General features: G+C 45.1%; 1 protein-coding gene across 1 annotated transcript in view; it reads left to right on the top strand.

The window, feature by feature from the left end:
* The window catches only part of LOC128689620 (probable glutamate receptor), a 46,097-nt gene that overhangs the window by 4,916 nt on the left and 18,901 nt on the right, over positions 1 to 22,280 (top strand). The window lies entirely within an intron of this gene.

Below are 22,280 nucleotides of genomic sequence, written 5' to 3'. Positions count from 1 at the left end.
ATGATTAACTGTTATCCAGCAATGGCTAGAAACGTGCAGTTTCTCTCTATTGGATTTTTGCAAACTTTCGTTAATTACTGTGTGCTTTAAGACTTTTTAAAATATTTACTTAACCGAGTCTCACATCAAAGTATATTTTGTTACCCCTTTTAAAGGGTTTACAGTAGAATTATTATCGGCTTGTTACTTAGTTACTAGCTGCATAGTTTGTCTAGTAGTCACAATACAGTGCTACTCTAGATACTTACGTAATTTCATTTCGTGGTTTAAATAGTTTAAATCACTACGTGATAAAACTCTCAATATTTCATGTTTTACTGGACCAGTTAAGTATTATTTAATATACATCTGTAAGTAATTCAAGCAACTTGAATCCTTCACAACAATTCGCTTGTATAAAAGATACAGGTCAAACTTAAGGTTTTAATTATAGTCTTAGTGAAGTACTAATCCAAGCGGTTCATAGAGCAAGTGGTTAATGCAAACATGAAATACCAGTACCTTAAGTAACTTAAACTGGGAAGCAAAGGTATACAACAGCAACAAGATGGTAAATTTGAATCATATGCAACATTTCGGTATCTTTAATTTAGAGACGTTTCGCGAATCGACGGCATTATCACTACAATACAGGACAGTGCTAGCCTGAGAAACTGATTCACTCGTTTTCTATAATGTTCCACTTATGCCCCTATATTGTTGTGATAAAGCCATTAGTTAACGTAACGTCTACAATATAAAGATACACAAATATTGTAAGTGTTTATAATTCATCAAGATCGATGGAGTCTACTATCTTACCACAAGAGAAGGATGGAGTCTACTATCTTACCACAAGAGAAGAATGGAGTCTACTATCTTACCACAAGAGAAGAATGGAGTCTACTATCTTACCACAAGAGAAGGATGGAGTCTACTATCTTACCATAAGAGAAGAATGGAGTCTACTATCTTACCACAAGAGAAGAATGGAGTCTACTATCTTACCACAAGAGAAGGATGGAGTATACTATCTTACCAAAAGAGAAAGATGGAGTCAACTATCTTACCATAAGAGAAGGATGGAGTCTACTATCTTACCATAAGAGAAGGATGAGTCTACTATCTTACCACAAGAGAAGGATGGAGTCTGCTATCTTACCATAAGAGAAGGATGAGTCTACTATCTTACCACAAGAGAAGGATGGAGTCTGCTATCTTACCACAAGAGAAGGATGGAGTCTACTATCTTACCACAAGAGAAGGATGGAGTCTACTATCTTACCATAAGAGAAGGATGAGTCTACTATCTTACCACAAGAGAAGGATGGAGTCTGCTATCTTACCACAAGAGAAGGATGGAGTCTACTATCTTACCACAAGAGAAGGATGGAGTCTACTATCTTACCACAAGAGAAGGATGAGTCTACTATCTTACCACAAGAGAAGGATGGAGTCTACTATCTTACCATAAGAGAAGGATGGAGTCTACTATCTTACCACAAGAGAAGGATGGAGTCTGCTATCTTACCACAAGAGAAGGATGGAGTCTACTGTCTTACCACAAGAGAAGGATGGAGTCTACTATCTTACCAAAACAGAAGGATGAGTCTACTATCTTACCACAAGAGAAGGATGGAGTCTACTATCTTACCATAAGAGAAGGAGGGAGTCTACTATCTTACCACAAGAGAAGGATGGAGTCTACTATCTTACCACAAGAGAAGGATGGAGTCTACTATCTTACCATAAGAGAAGGATTGAGTCTACTATCTTACCACAAGAGAAGGATGGAGTCTACTATCTTACTATAAGAGTAGGATGGAGTCTACTATCTTACCAGAAGAGAAGGACAGTCTATTATCTTACCACAAGAGAAGGATAGAGTCTACTATCTTACCACAAGAGAAGGACGGTGTCTAAAATCTTACCACAAGAGAAGGACGGAGTCTACTATCTACCTGGAGACTACCTGGAGGCTATGCCGGGGATCAACGCCCCCGCGGCCCGGTCCACGACCAGGTCTCCCGGTGGATCAGGGCCTGATCAACAAGGCTGTTACTGCTGGTCGCACGCAGTCTAACGTACGAGCCACAGCCCGGCTGATCCAGCATTGACTCTAGGTATCTGTCCAGCTCTCTCTTGAAGGCAGCCAGGGGTTTATTGATAATTCCCCTTACGCTTGCTGGGAGGCTGTTGAACAGTCTTGGGCCCCGAACTACTTTTAATTGGGGTATTCTGCATCGCCTGCCCAGTCTTTTACTTTATTTGGGAGTGATTTCTGTGTGTAGATTTGGGACCAATCCTTCCAGGATTTTCCAAGTGTAGATTATGATATATCTCTCTCTCCTGCGTTCCAACGAGCACAAGTCAAGTGCTTGCAAGCGTTCCCAGTAGTTAAGGTGCTTGACAGAACTTATACGTGCAGTAAAGAATCTCTGTACACTCTCTAGATCCGTAATTTTACCTGCTTTCAACGGGGATGTTAATGTACAACAGTATTCCAGTCTAGAGAGAACAAGTGATTTGAAAAGTATCATCATTGGCTTGGCATCTCTCGTTCTGAACGTTCTCATTATCCATCCTATCATTTTCTTTGCACTTGTGATCGTGAGATCCTCAGACATTACTACTCCCAGGTCCCTTACATTATTTTTCCGCTCTATTGTATGGCCAGAGTTTGTAGTATACTCAGTTCTAGTTATTATCTCATCCAGTTTTCCATAACGGAGTAGTTGGAATTTGTCCTCATTGAACATCATATTGTTTGCCGTTGCCCATTGGAAAACTTTGTTTATATCTTCTTGGAGGTGAACCGTGTCCTCAATAGATGACAGCCTCATGCAGATCCTAGTATCATCTGCAAAGGATGATACGATGTTGTGGGTTATATCTCTGTCTATGTCTGACATGAGGATGAGGAACAGGATGGGGGCGAGTACTGTGCCTCGTGGAACAGAGCTCTTCACTATGGCAGCCTCCGATTTAACTCTGTTGTCCACTACTCTTTGTGTTCGGTTTGTTAGGAAGTTGAAGATCCATCTCCCCACTTTCCCAGTTATTCCTTTAGCACGTATTTTGTGCGCTGTTACGCCATGATCGCACTTGTCAAACGCTTTTGCAAAGTCTGTGTATATTACATCTGCATTCTGATTTTCTTCCAGTACATCCAAGGCCATATCATAGTAATCCAATAGTCGTGAGAGGCAGGAGCGACCTGCCCTGAACCCATGTTGCCCTGGATTGTGCAGTTTTTGGGAATCCAGGTGGTTTATAATTCATCAAGATCGATGGAGTCTATTATCTTACCACAAGAGAAGGACGGAGTCTACTATCTTCCCACAAGAGAAGGACGGAGTCTACTATCTTACCACAAGAGAAGGACGGAGTCTACTATCTTACCACAAGAGAAGGACAGAGTCTACTATTTTACCACAAGAGAAGGATGGTGTCTACTATCTTACCACACGAGAAGGATGGAGTCTATTATCTTACCACAAGAGAAGGACGGAGTCTACTATCTTACCACAAGAGAAGGACGGAGTCTACTATCTTACCACAAGAGAAGGACGGAGTCTACTATCTTACCACAAGAGAAGGACAGAGTCTACTATCTTACCACAAGAGAAGGACGGAGTCTACTATCTTACCACAAGAGAAGGACGGAGTCTATTATCTTACCATAAGAGAAGGATGGTGTCTACTATCTTACCACACGAGAAGGATGGAGTCTACTATCTTACCACAAGAGAAGGACGGAGTCTACTATCTTACCACAAGAGAAGGACAGAGTCTACTATCTTACCACAAGAGAAGGACAGAGTCTACTATCTTACCACAAGAGAAGGATGGAGTCTACTATCTTACCACAAGAGAAGGACAGAGTCTACTATCTTACCACAAGAGAAGGACAGAGTCTACTATGTTACCACAAGAGAAGGATGGAGTCTACTATCTTACCACAAGAGAAGGACAGAGTCTACTATCTTACCACAAGAGATGGACGGAGTCTACTATCTTACCACAAGAGATGGACGGAGTCTACTATCTTACCACAAGAGAAGGATGGAGTCTACTATCTTACCACAAGAGAAGGACAGAGTCTACTATCTTACCACAAGAGAAGGACAGAGTCTACTATGTTACCACAAGAGAAGGATGGAGTCTACTATCTTACCACAAGAGAAGGACAGAGTCTACTATCTTACCACAAGAGATGGACGGAGTCTACTATCTTACCACAAGAGATGGACGGAGTCTACTATCTTACCACAAGAGAAGGATGGAGTCTACTATCTTACCACACGAGAAGGACAGAGTCTACTATCTTACCACAAGAGAAGGACAGAGTCTACTATGTTACCACAAGAGAAGGATGGAGTCTACTATCTTACCACAAGAGAAGGACAGAGTCTACTATCTTACCACAAGAGATGGACGGAGTCTACTATCTTACCACAAGAGATGGACGGAGTCTACTATCTTACCACAAGAGAAGGATGGAGTCTACTATCTTACCACAAGAGAAGGACAGAGTCTACTATCTTACCACAGGAGATGGACGGAGTCTACTATCTTACCACAAGAGAAGGACGGAGTCTACTATCTTACCACAAGAGAAGGATGGAGTCTACTATCTTACCACAAGAGAAGGACGGAGTCTACTATCTTACCACAAGAGAAGGACGGAGTCTACTATCTTACCACAAGAGAAGGACGGAGTCTACTATCTTACCACAAGAGAAGGACGGAGTCTAATATCTTACCACAAGAGAAGGATGGAGTCTACTATCTTACCACAAGAGATGGACGGAGTCTACTATCTTACCACAAGAGAAGGACGGAGTCTACTATCTTACCACAAGAGAAGGACGGAGTCTACTATCTTACCACAAGAGAAGGATGGAGTCTACTATCTTACCACAAGAGAAGGATGGAGTCTACTATCTTACCACAAGAGAAAGAGTCTACTATCTTGGAGTCTACTATCTTACCACAAGAGAAGGACGGAGTCTACTATCTTACCACAAGAGAGGACGGAGTCTACTATCTTACCACAAGAGAAGGACGGAGTCTACTATCTTACCACAAGAGAAGGATGGAGTCTACTATCTTACCACAAGAGAAGGACGGAGTCTACTATCTTACCACAAGAGAAGGACGGAGTCTACTATCTTACCACAAGAGAAGGACGGAGTCTACTATCTTACCACAAGAGAAGGATGGAGTCTACTATCTTACCACAAGAGAAGGACGGAGTCTACTATCTTACCACAAGAGAAGGACGGAGTCTACTATCTTACCACAAGAGAAGGACGGAGTCTACTATCTTACCACAAGAGAAGGACGGAGTCTACTATCTTACCACAAGAGAAGGATGGAGTCTACTATCTTACCACAAGAGAAGGACGGAGTCTACTATCTTACCACAAGAGAAGGACGGAGTCTACTATCTTACCACAAGAGAAGGATGGAGTCTACTATCTTACCACAAGAGAAGGACGGAGTCTACTATCTTACCACAAGAGAAGGACGGAGTCTACTATCTTACCACAAGAGAAGGACGGAGTCTACTATCTTACCACAAGAGAAGGACGGAGTCTACTATCTTACCACAAGAGAAGGACGGAGTCTACTATCTTACCACAAGAGAAGGATGGAGTCTACTATCTTACCACAAGAGAAGGACGGAGTCTACTATCTTACCACAAGAGAAGGATGGAGTCTACTATCTTACCACAAGAGAAGGACGGAGTCTACTATCTTACCACAAGAGAAGGACGGAGTCTACTATCTTACCACAAGAGAAGGATGGAGTCTACTATCTTACCACAAGAGAAGGATGGAGTCTACTATCTTACCACAAGAGAAGGACGGAGTCTACTATCTTACCACAAGAGAAGGACGGAGTCTACTATCTTACCACAAGAGAAGGATGGAGTCTACTATCTTACCACAAGAGAAGGACGGAGTCTACTATCTTACCACAAGAGAAGGGACAGAGTCTACTATCTTACCACAAGAGAAGGACGGAGTCTACTATCTTACCACAAGAGAAGGACGGAGTCTACTATCTTACCACAAGAGAAGGATGGAGTCTACTATCTTACCACAAGAGAAGGACGGAGTCTACTATCTTACCACAAGAGAAGGACGGAGTCTACTATCTTACCACAAGAGAAGGATGGAGTCTACTATCTTACCACAAGAGAAGGATGGAGTCTACTATCTTACCACAAGAGAAGGATGGAGTCTACTATCTTACCACAAGAGAAGGATGGAGTCTACTATCTTACCACAAGAGAAGGATGGAGTCTACTATCTTACCACAAGAGAAGGATGGAGTCTACTATCTTACCACAAGAGAAGGATGGAGTCTACTATCTTACCACAAGAGAAGGATGGAGTCTACTATCTTACCACAAGAGAAGGATGGAGTCTACTATCTTACCACAAGAGAAGGATGGAGTCTACTATCTTACCACAAGAGAAGGATGGAGTCTACTATCTTACCACAAGAGAAGGATGGAGTCTACTATCTTACCACAAGAGAAGGATGGAGTCTACTATCTTACCACAAGAGAAGGATGGAGTCTACTATCTTACCACAAGAGAAGGATGGAGTCTACTATCTTACCACAAGAGAAGGATGGAGTCTACTATCTTACCACAAGAGAAGGATGGAGTCTACTATCTTACCACAAGAGAAGGATGGAGTCTACTATCTTACCACAAGAGAAGGATGGAGTCTACTATCTTACCACAAGAGAAGGATGGAGTCTACTATCTTACCACAAGAGAAGGATGGAGTCTACTATCTTACCACAAGAGAAGGATGGAGTCTACTATCTTACCACAAGAGAAGGATGGAGTCTACTATCTTACCACAAGAGAAGGATGGAGTCTACTATCTTACCACAAGAGAAGGATGGAGTCTACTATCTTACCACAAGAGAAGGATGGAGTCTACTATCTTACCACAAGAGAAGGATGGAGTCTACTATCTTACCACAAGAGAAGGATGGAGTCTACTATCTTACCACAAGAGAAGGATGGAGTCTACTATCTTACCACAAGAGAAGGATGGAGTCTACTATCTTACCACAAGAGAAGGATGGAGTCTACTATCTTACCACAAGAGAAGGATGGAGTCTACTATCTTACCACAAGAGAAGGATGGAGTCTACTATCTTGGAGTCTACTATCTTACCACAAGAGAAGGATGGAGTCTACTATCTTACCACAAGAGAAGGATGGAGTCTACTATCTTACCACAAGAGAAGGATGGAGTCTACTATCTTACCACAAGAGAAGGATGGAGTCTACTATCTTACCACAAGAGAAGGATGGAGTCTACTATCTTACCACAAGAGAAGGATGGAGTCTACTATCTTACCACAAGAGAAGGATGGAGTCTACTATCTTACCACAAGAGAAGGACAAGAGAAGGATGGAGTCTACTATCTTACCACAAGAGAAGGATGGAGTCTACTATCTTACCACAAGAGAAGGATGGAGTCTACTATCTTACCACAAGAGAAGGATGGAGTCTACTATCTTACCACAAGAGAAGGATGGAGTCTACTATCTTACCACAAGAGAAGGATGGAGTCTACTATCTTACCACAAGAGAAGGATGGAGTCTACTATCTTACCACAAGAGAAGGATGGAGTCTACTATCTTACCACAAGAGAAGGATGGAGTCTACTATCTTACCACAAGAGAAGGATGGAGTCTACTATCTTACCACAAGAGAAGGATGGAGTCTACTATCTTACCACAAGAGAAGGATGGAGTCTACTATCTTACCACAAGAGAAGGATGGAGTCTACTATCTTACCACAAGAGAAGGATGGAGTCTACTATCTTACCACAAGAGAAGGATGGAGTCTACTATCTTACCACAAGAGAAGGATGGAGTCTACTATCTTACCACAAGAGAAGGATGGAGTCTACTATCTTACCACAAGAGAAGGATGGAGTCTACTATCTTACCACAAGAGAAGGATGGAGTCTACTATCTTACCACAAGAGAAGGATGGAGTCTACTATCTTACCACAAGAGAAGGATGGAGTCTACTATCTTACCACAAGAGAAGGATGGAGTCTACTATCTTACCACAAGAGAAGGACGGAGTCTACTATCTTACCACAAGAGAAGGATGGAGTCTGCTATCTTACCACAAGAGAAGGATGGAGTCTACTATCTTACCACAAGAGAAGGATGGAGTCTACTATCTTACCACAAGAGAAGGATGGAGTCTACTATCTTACCACAAGAGAAGGATGGAGTCTACTATCTTACCACAAGAGAAGGATGGAGTCTACTATCTTACCACAAGAGAAGGATGGAGTCTACTATCTTACCACAAGAGAAGGATGGAGTCTACTATCTTACCACAAGAGAAGGATGGAGTCTACTATCTTACCACAAGAGAAGGATGGAGTCTACTATCTTACCACAAGAGAAGGATGGAGTCTACTATCTTACCACAAGAGAAGGATGGAGTCTACTATCTTACCACAAGAGAAGGATGGAGTCTACTATCTTACCACAAGAGAAGGATGGAGTCTACTATCTTACCACAAGAGAAGGATGGAGTCTACTATCTTACCACAAGAGAAGGATGGAGTCTACTATCTTACCACAAGAGAAGGATGGAGTCTACTATCTTACCACAAGAGAAGGATGGAGTCTACTATCTTACCACAAGAGAAGGATGGAGTCTACTATCTTACCATATGACAAAGATGAGATTTACTCTCTTTCCATCATCACATTGTTGCCATGCTGAGTGCTGCACTCTCGTCATCACATTGTTGCCATGCTGAGTGCTGCACTCTCGTCATCACATTGTTGCCATGCTGAGTGCTGCACTCTCGTCATCACATAGTTGCCATGCTGAGTGCTGCACTCTTATCATCACATTGTTGCCATGCTGAGTGCTGCACTCTCGTCATCACATTGTTGCCATGCTGAGTGCTGCACTCTCGTCATCACATTGTTGCCATGCTGAGTGCTGCACTCTTATCATCACATTGTTGCCATGCTGAGTGCTGCACTCTTATCATCACATTGTTGCCATGCTGAGTGCTGCACTCTTATCATCACATTGTTGCCATACTGAGTGCTGCACTCTTATCATCACATTGTTGCCATGCTGAGTGCTGCACTCTTATCATCACATTGTTGCCATGCTGAGTGCTGCACTCTTATCATCACATTGTTGCCATGCTGAGTGCTGAATTCACTTGAACCATGATTTACTTCTGCCACTCTTCCACTGAGTCATTTTTATGGGTTGGGAAGTGTCATCACTGCCATCAGAACGAGAACTAGAATTAGGGTTTGCCTGAATGTCTTCAGGCTGTCTTCTTCTATCTTACCTCGTGAGGTGGTGTAGTGCAAACACTTGGGCGACATACTGCTGAGTGAGTGTCAACACTGCTGGAGTAACTATTCACTCGTCGACTGAGTGACAAGTGATCTTGCCTTATTGTGCTCCCCAGGAAGGTACACAGAGGCCTCTGAAAGGAACCTCCACGTTTTGGGCTGGATAGTGATATTCATCACCATGGTTTTGAAATCAATCAGGTCACTGAGGTAAATGGGGGGTTGTCACTCAGAGTGGCGCTTCATAGTGGGATGCATTTTACATGCTCTAGCTCCTAGATCAAGAGGATTCAGGTTCTGGACCAAGACCAACTTATCTCCACCCCCTTTGATCAAGACCCCCTTCACCCTTATTTCCTACACCTCCTACTCCAGTTCTCTCAATCATACATGCACCAGCTACTGAATCAAGACCAATCAAGCTACATTATTTTGGATCAAGATCCACCTTTGCCTCACTGCCGCATACCACCTAAGACTAATCACAGCCTCTGCCTCTCCATCACTTATGGTCCACTTCCTAACCCTTAACCAACCTAGCTCCATCTCCTTGGATTATGATCATCTTCATTTCTGCTCAAACTGCTCGGATCAAGAGCATCCTTACCGTCACCCACTCCTCCACCAATGTTCCATCTTTCGAACAAAGATCATTACATCTCCAATTCCATGGAACAAGATCCCATACCCACTATATCACCCACTTCATCTCACCTCCCATACACTCTTCCCTTCTTACCCATGCTCCAACACATTGAATCAAGATCATTATCCCACACACACTTTTTTTTAATTTGTTTACAGGGAAATGTATTTTCTGTGTTGATTCCTTCACTTCTATGTCTTTTGTATAATTTCTCAAGGTATATTTACATAATACCACTCATGTGACAGGTGACCACTCATGTGACAGGTGACCACTCATGTGATAGGTTACTACTCATGTGACAGATGACTACTCATGTGGCAGGTGACCACTCATGTGATAGGTGACTACTAATGTGACAGGTGACCAATCATGTGACAGGTGACCACTCATGTGACAGGTGACCACTCACGGGAAAGGTGACTACTAATGTGACAGGTGACCACTCATGTGACAGGTGACCACTCATGTGACAGGTGACCACTCATGTGGCAGGTGATTACTCATGTGACAAGTGACCACTCATGTGACAGGTGACCACTCATGTGACAGGTGACCACTCATGTGATAGGTGACTACTAATGTGACAGGTGACCACTCATGCGACAGGTGACCATTCAAGTGACAGGTGGCCACTCATGTGACAGGTGACCACTCATGTGACATGTGACCACTCATGTCATAGTTGACTACACATGTGACAGGTGACCACTCATGTGACAGGTGACCACTCATGTGACAGGTGACCACTCATGTGATAGGTGACTACTCATGTGATAAGTGACCACTCATGTGACAGGTGACCACTCATGTGACAGGTGACTACTCATGTGATAGGTGACTACTCATGTGACAGGTGACCACTCATGTGACAGGTGACCACTCATGTGACAGGTGACCACTCATGTGACAGGTGACCACTCATGTGATAGGTGACTACTCATGTGACAGGTGACCACTCATGCGACAGGTGACCATTCATGTGACAGGTGGCCACTCATGTGACAGGTGACCACTCATGTGACATGTGACCACCCATGTCATAGTTGACTACTCATGTGACAGGTGACCACTCATGTGACAGGTGACCACTCATGTGACAGGTGACCACTCATGTGATAGGTGACTACTCATGTGACAGGTGACCACTCATGTGACAGGTGACCACTCATGTGACAGGTGACCACTCATGTGATAGGTGAATACTCATGTGACAGGTGACCACTCATGTGACAGGTGACCACTCATGTGACAGGTGACCACTCATGTGATAGGTGACTACTCATGTGACAGGTGACCACTCATGTGATAGGTGACCACTCATGTGATAGTTGACTACTCATGTGATAGGTGACCACTCATGTGACATGGGAGCACTCATGTGGCAGGGGAACAATCATGTGACAGGTGACTACTCATGTGACAGGTGACCACTCATGTGACAGGTGACCACTTAAGTGACAGGTGACTACTCATGTGACAGGTGACTACCCATGTGACAGGTGACCACTCAAGTGGCAGGTGACTACTCATGTGACAGGTGACCACTCATGCGACAGGTGACTACATGTGACAGGTGACCACTCATGTGACAGGTTGCCACTCATGTGACAGGTGACTACTCATGTGACAGGTGACCACTCATGTGACAGGTTAGCACTCTTGTGGCAGGCGACCGCTCATGTGACAGGTGACCACTCATGCGACAGGTGACTACCTCATGTGACAGGTGACTACTCAAGTGACAGGTGAATACTCATGTGACAGGTTACCACTCATGTGACAGGTTACCACTCACGTGACAGGCGACCGCTCATGTGACATGTGACCACTCATGTGACAGGTGACTACTCATGTGATAGGTGACTACTCATGTGACAGGTGACTACCTCATGTGTCAGGTGACTACCTCATGTGACAGGCGACTACTCATGTGACAGGTGACCACTCTTTTGACAGGTGACTACCTCATGTTACAGGTGACTACCTCATGTGAGAGGTGACTACTCATGTGACAGGTGACCACTCATGTGATAGGTGACCACTCATGTGGCAAGCGAGCGCTCATGTGACAGGTGACTAATGTGACAGGTGACTACTCATGTGACAGGTGACTACTCATGTGACAGGTGACCACTCATGTGACAGGTTACCACTCATGTGGCAGGCGACCGCTCATGTGACAGGTGACCACTCATGTGACAGGTGACCACTCATGTGGCAGGCGACCGCTCATGTGACAGGTGACTAATGTGACAGATGACTACTCATGTGACAGGTGACTACTCATGTGACAGGTGACCACTCATGTGACAGGTGACTACTCATGTGACAGGTGACCACTCATATGACAGGTGACCACTCATGTGGCAGGCGACCGCTCATGTGACAGGTGACTAATCTGACAGGTGACCACTCATGTGACAGGTGACCACTCATGTGACAGGTGACCACTCATGTGATAGGTGACTACTCATGTGATAAGTGACCACTCATGTGACAGGTGACCACTCATGTGACAGGTGACCACTCATGTGATAGGTGACTACTCATGTGACAGGTGACCACTCATGTGACAGGTGACCACTCATGTGACAGGTGACCACTCATGTGACAGGTGACCACTCATGTGATAGGTGACTACTCATGTGACAGGTGACCACTCATGTGACAGGTGACCACTCGTGACAGGTGACCACTCATGTGATAGGTGACTACTCATGTGATAGTTGACTACTCATGTGATAGGTGACCACTCATGTGACAGGTGACCACTCATATGACAGGTGACTACTCATGTGACAGGTGACCACTCAAATGACAGGTGACCACTCATGTGGCAGGCGACAGCTCATGTGACAGGTGACTAATCTGACAGGTGACTACTCATGTGACAGGTGACTACTCATGTGACAGGTTACCACTCATGTGAGAGGTCATAACTCATGTGATAGGTGACTACTCATGTGACAGGTGACCACTCATGTGAAAGGTGACTACTCATGTGACAGGTGACCACTCATATGATAGGTGACCACTCATGTGATAGGTGACCACTTATGTAACAGGGGAGCACTCATGTGACAGGTGACCACTCATGTGACAGGTGACCACTCATGTGATAGGTGACCACTCATATGACAGGCGACCACTCATGTGATAGGTGACTACTCATGTGACAGGTGACCACTCATGTGACAAGTGACCACTCATGTGACAGGTGACCACTCATGTGATAGGTGACCACTCATGTGATAGGTGACCACTCATGTGACAGGTGACTAATGTGACAGATGACCACTCTTGTGACAGGTGACCACTCATGTGACAGGTGACCACTCATATGACAGGCGACCACTCATGTAATAGGTGACTACTCATGTGACAGGTGACCACTCATGTGACAGGTGACCACTCATGTTACAGGTGACCTCTCATGTGATAGGTGACTACTCATATGACAGGTGACCACTCATGTGATAGGTGACCACTCATGTTATAGTTGACTACTCATGTGACAGGTGACCACTCATGTGATAAGTGACCACTCATGTGATAGGTGACCACTCATGTGACAGGGGAGCACTCATGTTACAGGTGACTACTCATGTGACAGGTGACCACTCATGTGACAGGTGACCGCTCAAGTGACAGGTGACTACTCATGTGACAGGTGACTACCCATGTGACAGGTGACCACTCATGCGACAGGTGACTACTCATGTGACAGGTGACTACTCATGTGACAGGTGATTACTCATGTGACAGGTGACTACCTCATGTGACAGGTGACTACCTCATGTGACAGGTGACTACTCATGTGACAAGTGACCACTCATGTGACAGGTAACCACTCATGTGACAGGTTGCCCCTCATGTAGCAGGCGACCGCTCATGTGACAGGTGACCACTCATGCGACAGGTGACTACTCATGTGACAGGTGACTACTCATGTGACAGGTGATTACTCATGTGACAGGTGACTACCTCATGTGACAGGTGACTACCTCATGTGACAGGTGACTACTCATGTGACAAGTGACCACTCATGTGACAGATGACTACCTCATGTGACAGGTGAATACTTATGTGACAGGTGACTACTCATATGCATGTGACCACTCTTGTGACAGGTGATTACCTCATGTGACAGGTGACTACCTCATGTGACAGGTGACTACTCATGTGACAGGTGACCACTCTTGTGACAGGTGACCACTCATGTGGCAGGCGACCGCTCATCTGACAGGTGACTAATGTGACAGGTGACTACTCATGTGACAGGTGACTACTTATGTGACAGGTGACCACTCATGTGACAGGTTACCACTGATATGGCAGGCGACCGCTCATGTGACAGGTGACCACTCACGTGATAGGTGACCACTCATGTGGCAGGCGACCGCTCATGTGACAGGTGACTACCTCATGTGACAGGTGACTAACTCATGTGACAGGTGACTACTCATGTGACAGGTGACCACTAATGTGACAGCTTACCACTCATGTGGCCGGCGACCGCTCATGTGACAGGTGACCACTCATATGACAGGTGACCACTCATGTGGCAGGCGACCGCTCATGTGACAGGTTACTAATGTGACAGGTGACTACTCATGTGACAGGTGACTACTCATGTGACAGGTGACCACTCATGTGACAGGTTACCACTCATGTGGCAGGCGACCGCTCATGTGACAGGTGACCACTCATGTGACAGGTGACTACCTCATATGACATGTGACTACTCATTCGGCAGGCGACCGCTTATGTGACAGGTGACTACTCATGGGACAGGTGACCATTCATGTGACAGGTGACCACTCATGTGACAGGTGACCACTCATGTGACAAGTGACTACTCATGTGACAGGTGACTACTCATGTGACAGGTGACTACTCATGTGACAGGTGACCACTCAGGTGACAGGTGACCACTCATGTGACAGGTGACTACTTCATGTGACAGGTGACTACTCATGTGACAGGTGACTACTCATGTGACAGATGACCACTCATGTGACAGATGACCACTCATGTGACAGGTGACCACTCATGTGACAGGTGACCATTCATGTGACAGGTGACCACTCATGTGACAGGTGACCATTCATGTGACAGGTGACCATTCATGTGACAGGTGACCATTCATGTGACAGGTGACCACTCATGTGACAGGTGACTACTTCATGTGACAGGTGACTACTCATGTGACAGGTGACTACTCATGTGACAGATGACCACTCATGTGACAGGTGACTACTCATGTGACAGATGACCACTCATGTGACAGATGACCACTCATGTGACAGGTGACTACTCATGTGACAGATGACCACTCATGTGACAGATGACCACTCATGTGACAGGTGACTACTCATGTGACAGATGACCACTCATGTGACAGGTGACCACTCATGTGACAGGTGACCACTCATGTGACAGATGACCACTCATGTGACAGGTGACCACTCATGTGACAGGTGACTACTCATGTGACAGATGACCACTCATGTGACAGGTGACCACTCATGTGACAGGTGACCACTCATGTGACAGATGACCACTCATGTGACAGGTGACCACTCATGTGACAGGTGACCACTCATGTGACAGGTGACCATTCATGTGACAGGTGACCACTCATGTGACAGATGACCACTCATGTGACAGATGACCACTCATGTGACAGATGACCACTCATGTGACAGGTGACCACTCATGTGACAGGTGACCATTCATGTGACAGGTGACTACTCATGTGACAGGTGACCATTCATGTGACAGGTGACCATTCATGTGACAGGTGACTACTCATGTGACAGATGACCACTCATGTGACAGATGACCACTCATGTGACAGGTGACCACTCATGTGACAGGTGACCATTCATGTGACAGGTGACTACTCATGTGACAGATGACCACTCATGTGACAGATGACCACTCATGTGACAGATGACCACTCATGTGACAGGTGACCACTCATGTGACACGTGACCATTCATGTGACAGGTGACCACTCATGTGACAGGTGACCACTCATGTGACAGGTGACCATTCATGTGACAGATGACCACTCATGTGACAGATGACCACTCATGTGACAGGTGACCACTCATGTGACAGGTGACCATTCATGTGACAGATGACCACTCATGTGACAGATGACCACTCATGTGACAGGTGACCACTCATGTGACAGGTGACCATTCATGTGACAGGTGACCACTCATGTGACAGGTGACCACTCATGTGACAGGTGACCATTCATGTGACAGGTGACTACTCATGTGACAGATGACCACTCATGTGACAGGTGACCACTCATGTGACAGGTGACCATTCATGTGACAGGTGACTACTCATGTGACAGGTGACCATTCATGTGACAGGTGACCACTCATGTGACAGGTGACCACTCATGTGACAGGTGACCATTCATGTGACAGGTGACCACTCATGTGACAGGTGACCACTCATGTGACAGGTGACCATTCATGTGACAGGTGACTACTCATGTGACAGGTGACCATTCATGTGACAGGTGACCACTCATGTGACAGGTGACCACTCATGTGACAGGTGACCATTCATGTGACAGGTGACCACTCATGTGACAGGTGACCATTCATGTGACAGGTGACCACTCATGGGACAGGTGACCATTCATGTGACAGGTGACCACTCATGTGACAGGTGACCACTCATGTGACAGGTGACCATTCATGTGACAGGTGACCATTCATGTGACAGGTGACCACTCATGTGACAGGTGACCACTCATGTGACAGGTAACCATTCATGTGACAGGTGACCATTCATGTGACAGGTGACCACTCATGTGACAGGTGACCACTCATGTGACAGGTGACCATTCATGTGACAGATGACCACTCAAGTGACTTTCATTGTTCAAATAAAGAAACGGAGGTTAAAAATTCTCAAAACGTAAGCAAATCACACCACGTGCGGGATAGAACCCGCGGTCAGAGAGTCTCAAAACTCCAGACCGTCGCGATAGCCACTGGACCAGCTAGCCACAATAAAATTCGCCCAACTTGGTATATTTCTACACCATAGGAACGTTAGCATAGGCACCACTGTGAAAACAATGCAAGTTTTTTTACAGACGAATCTAACCTTCCTATGGTGTAGAAATATACGTAGTTGGACGAATCTTATTGTGGCTAGCTTATCCAGTGGCTAACGCGACGGGCTGGAGTTGTGAGACTCTCTGACCGCGGGTTCTATCCCTGCCCGTGGTATGGTTTGTTTGCAATCGTGTCATTACGATTTCGCGAGTCATGTTAACGTAAGCAATTTTCTGAATAAGTTATGCAAGTTTAAACATTGCACAGTATTCAAAAAATGATAAGCAATAGACAAAATTTTTTGGAACATTAGCTAGTAAAACTCTTATCTTCTAGAAACATTTTCAAAGTAATACATATAAGAAGTAAGAATTCACAATAATTGACTCATATGTTCAAAATCCTTGAATCTTGATACCATCACCACCATGCAAGAGCATCCGCACTCAACCTTATCTTAAACCCAGATCTTCAAACGGCCACCACCGAAACCCACATCCCTCACACACACACACACACACACACACACACACACACACACACACACACACACACACACACACACACACACACACACACACACACACACACACATATACACACACACTCACACACACACACACACACACACACACACACACACACACACACACACACACACACATACAGTCTAGGGGGCCAGAGACTACAAACCTCGCTCAAGGAAAAAGATCTTGGGGTGAGCATAACACCAGGCACATCTCCTGAAGCGCACATCAACCAAATAACTGCATTAAATTACAGACCAGTGTCACTGACATGTATAGTATGCAAAATCATGGAGAAGATTATCAGGAGAAGAGTGGTGGAACACCTAGAAAGGAACGATCTCATCAACAGCAGCCAACATGGTTTCAGGGACGGGAAATCCTGTGTCACAAACCTACTGGAGTTCTATGACATGGTGACAGCAGTAAGACAAGAGAGAGAGGGGTGGGTGGATTGCATTTTCTTGGACTGCAAGAAGGCGTTTGACACAGTTCCACACAAGAGATTGGTGCAAAAACTGGAGGACCAAGCAGGGATAACAGGGAAGGCACTACAATGGATCAGGGAATACTTGTCAGGAAGACAGCAGCGAGTCATGGTACGTGGCGAGGTGTCAGAGTGGGCACCTGTGACCAGCGGGGTCCCGCAGGGGTCAGTCCTAGGACCAGTGCTGTTTCTGGTATTTGTGAACGACATGACGGAAGGAATAGACTGTGAGGTGTCCCTGTTTGCAGATGACGTGAAGTTGATGAGAAGAATTCACTCGATCGAAGACCAGGCAGAACTACAAAGGGATCTGGACAGGCTGCAGACCTGGTCCAGCAATTGGCTTCTGGAGTTCAATCCCACCAAGTGCAAAGTCATGAAGATTGGGGAAGGGCAAAGAAGGCCGCAGACGGAGTACAGTCTAGGGGGTCAGAGACTACAAACCTCACTCAAGGAAAAAGATCTTGGGGTGAGTATAACACCAGGCACATCTCCTGAAGCGCACATCAACCAAATAACTGCTGCAGCATATGGGCGCCTAGCAAACCTCAGAACAGCATTCCGACATCTTAATAAGGAATCATTCAGGACCCTGTACACTGTGTACGTTAGGCCCATATTGGAGTATGCGGCACCAGTTTGGAACCCACACCTAGCCAAGCACGTGAAGAAACTAGAGAAAGTGCAAAGGTTTGCAACAAGACTAGTCCCAGAGCTAAGAGGTATGTCCTACGAGGAGAGGTTAAGGGAAATCAACCTGACGACACTGGAGGACAGGAGAGATAGGGGGGACATGATAACGACATACAAAATACTGAGAGGAATTGACAAGGTGGACAAAGACAGGATGTTCCAGAGATTGGACACAGTAACAAGGGGACACAGTTGGAAGCTGAAGACACAGATGAATCACAGGGATGTTAGGAAGTATTTCTTCAGCCACAGAGTAGTCAGTAAGTGGAATAGTTTGGGAAGCGATGTAGTGGAGGCAGGATCCATACATAGCTTTAAGCAGAGGTATGATAAAGCTCAGGGCTCAGGGAGAGTGACCTAGTAGCGATCAGTGAAGAGGCGGGGCCAGGAGCTCGGACTCGACCCCCGCAACCTCAACTAGGTGAGTACATACACACACACACACACACACACACAGTGGGCGCCTGTGACGAGCGGGGTCCCACAGGGGCCAGTCCTAGGACCAGTGCTATTCTTGGTATATGTGAACGACATGACGGAAGGGATAGACTCAGAAGCGTCCCTGTTTGCAGATGATGTGAAGTTAATGAGGAGAATTAAATCAGATGCGGACCGGACAGGTCTACAAAGAGACCTGGACAGGCTGGATGTGTGGTCCAGAAACTGGCTCCTAGAATTTAACCCCGCCAAATGCAGTCATGATGAATGGTTTGAAAAACCGACAAGTTGAAGATTGAGACACTTATGCAGCATATGGGAATCTTTATTCAGGAAACGTTTCGCCACACAGTGGCTTCTTCAGTCCAATACAAAGAGGAAGGCATAAGGAGAGGAGGAGAATGAGGTAATCAGTCCCTCAACCTGGAGTCGATGTGTTCAGTCCATCAATCTTGTAGAACGTACAGCATAGGGCCGTAGACGTGGCTTATATACTGTAGAGATGTGAGGTGAAGCAGGCGGAGGCGGGGTCATAGTGGTACCATCCATTAGTCGAAGTAGGTCTTCGTCCAAAGGTTGAACAAGTGTAGAAGAATTCTTTGTAACAAGATCCCATGATGCTGCAGTGTCTGACAGTTGTGATGAATGGTTTGAAAAACCGACAAGTTGAAGATTGAGACACTTATGCAGCATATGGGAATCTTTATTCAGGAAACGTTTCGCCACACAGTGGCTTCTTCAGTCCAATACAAAGAGGAAGGCATAAGGAGAGGAGGAGAATGAGGTAATCAGTCCCTCAACCTGCTTCACCTCACATCTCTACAGTATATAAGCCACGTCTACGGCCCTATGCTGTACATTCTACAAGATTGATGGACTGAACACATCGACTCCAGGTTGAGGGACTGATTACCTCATTCTCCTCCTCTCCTTATGCCTTCCTCTTTGTATTGGACTGAAGAAGCCACTGTGTGGCGAAACGTTTCCTGAATAAAGATTCCCATATTCTGCATAAGTGTCTCAATCTTCAAATGCAGTCATGAAGATCGGAGAAGGGAAAAGAAGACCGCAGACAGAGTATAGGCTAGGAGGCCAAAGACTGCAAATCTCACTCAAGGAGAAAGATCTAGGAGTGAGTATAATACCAAGTACGTTGCCAGAAGCACACATTAACCAGATAACTGCTGCGGCATATGTGCGCTTGGCAAACCTGAGAATAGCATTCCGGTACCTTAGTAAGGAATCGTTCAAGACTTTATACACTGTGTACGTCAGGCCCTTACTGGAGTACGCAGCACCAGTCAAGAAATTAGAGAAAGTGCAAAGGTTTGCAACAAGGCTAGTTCCAAAGCTAAGGGGAATGTGCTATGAAGAAAGGTTAAGGGAAATCGGTCCGACGACATTGGAGGACAGGAGGGTTAGGGGAGACATGATAACGACATCCAAAATACTGCGGGGAATAGACAAGGTGGACAGAGACAGGATGTTCCAGAGATGGGACACAGAAACAAAGGGTCACAATTGGAAGCTGAGGACTCAGATGAGTCAAAGGGATGTTAAGAAGTATGTCTTCAGCCACGGAGGTGTTAGGAAATGGAATAGTTCTGCAAGTGATGTAGTGTAGGCAGGAAACCCTGCTCATGGAGCAGGGGGAGAGAGACAGGACCTATTAACACTCAGTGAAGAGGCGGGGCCAGGAGCTGAGTCTCGACCCTTGCAACCACAATTAGGTGAGTGCAATTAAGTGAGTACACACACACACACACACACACAAGACACTGTACACCGTGTATGTCAGGCCCATACTGGAGTATGCAGCACCTGTTTGGAACCCACACTTGATAAAGCACGTCAAGAAACTAGAGAAAGTACAAAGGTTTGCAACAAGGTTAGTTCCAGAGCTAAGGGGAATGTCCTATGAAGAAAGATTAAGGGAAATCGGCCTGACGACACTGGAGGACAGGAGGGTCAGGGGAGACATGATAACGACATATAAAATACTGCGTGGAATAGACAAGGTGGACAAGGACAGGATGTTCCAGGGAGGGGACACAGAAACAAGAGGCCACAATTGGAAGTTGAAGACACAAATGAGTCAGAGAGATAGTAGGAAGTATTTCTTCAGTCATAGAGTTGTAAGGCAGTGGAATAGCCTAGAAAATGACGTAGTGGAGGCAGGAACCATACACAGTTTTAAGACGAGGTTTGATAAAGCTCATGGAGCGGGGAGAGATAGGGTCTAGTAGCAACCGGTGAAGAGGCGGGGCCAGGAGCTAGGACTCGACCCTTGCAACCACAATTAGGTGAGTGCAATTAAGTGAGTACACACACACACACACACACACACACAAACACAACCATAACCACACACATTTAAGGTTATTCCTCTATTCAAGAATAGAATACTTCTCAGTAAAACTCAAAAATAATATCGTTGCTCAAAATCATACAATATAGAGGTACACGTGGGTGTTCACAGACCAAATTTTTCTCCCCTGAGATATTTCTTGGATAAATCAACATTATCACTCAATATCCACAAAAATTATTCTTTCATTTAATGAATACAATTAATCCCAATCAAAGAAATTAAGAGACAGAAATAGTAATATATACCAAAACCACAAGGAAGTGTGGATTTCATGTCTATCTCATAATTTTTATTATATACATTTTTTTTTCATTTGTTAATTTTTTTCTTTCCAAGAAACTGACTAGATGTTTAACTTTAGCATTTGAAAATAACAAAGAGGCATAATACCGTGACTGGAACAATGAACAAATAGAAGAAAGGAGCTTACGGAAACGTTCCGGTCCGACTTGGACCATTTACTCAGTGTGACTTTGTAAATGTGGCTTTCATTGTCCAAGTTGGACTGAAACGTCGTTGTAAACTTCTCTCTTCTATGTGCGGGTTATTTGTGTTTAGCATTTGAAGTATTTCAAATTGAAATTATAGTTTAAACCCTGGCTAAGTTTACATGCAACACTGTGTTTCTACATTAAACGCTAAATATTTTA

This window comes from Cherax quadricarinatus, chromosome 22 (genome assembly GCF_038502225.1).
Source record: "Cherax quadricarinatus isolate ZL_2023a chromosome 22, ASM3850222v1, whole genome shotgun sequence".
Classification (NCBI taxonomy): domain Eukaryota; kingdom Metazoa; phylum Arthropoda; class Malacostraca; order Decapoda; family Parastacidae; genus Cherax; species Cherax quadricarinatus.
Note: the sequence above shows the minus strand (reverse complement) of the source record. Positions and strands in the feature narration are given on the sequence as shown.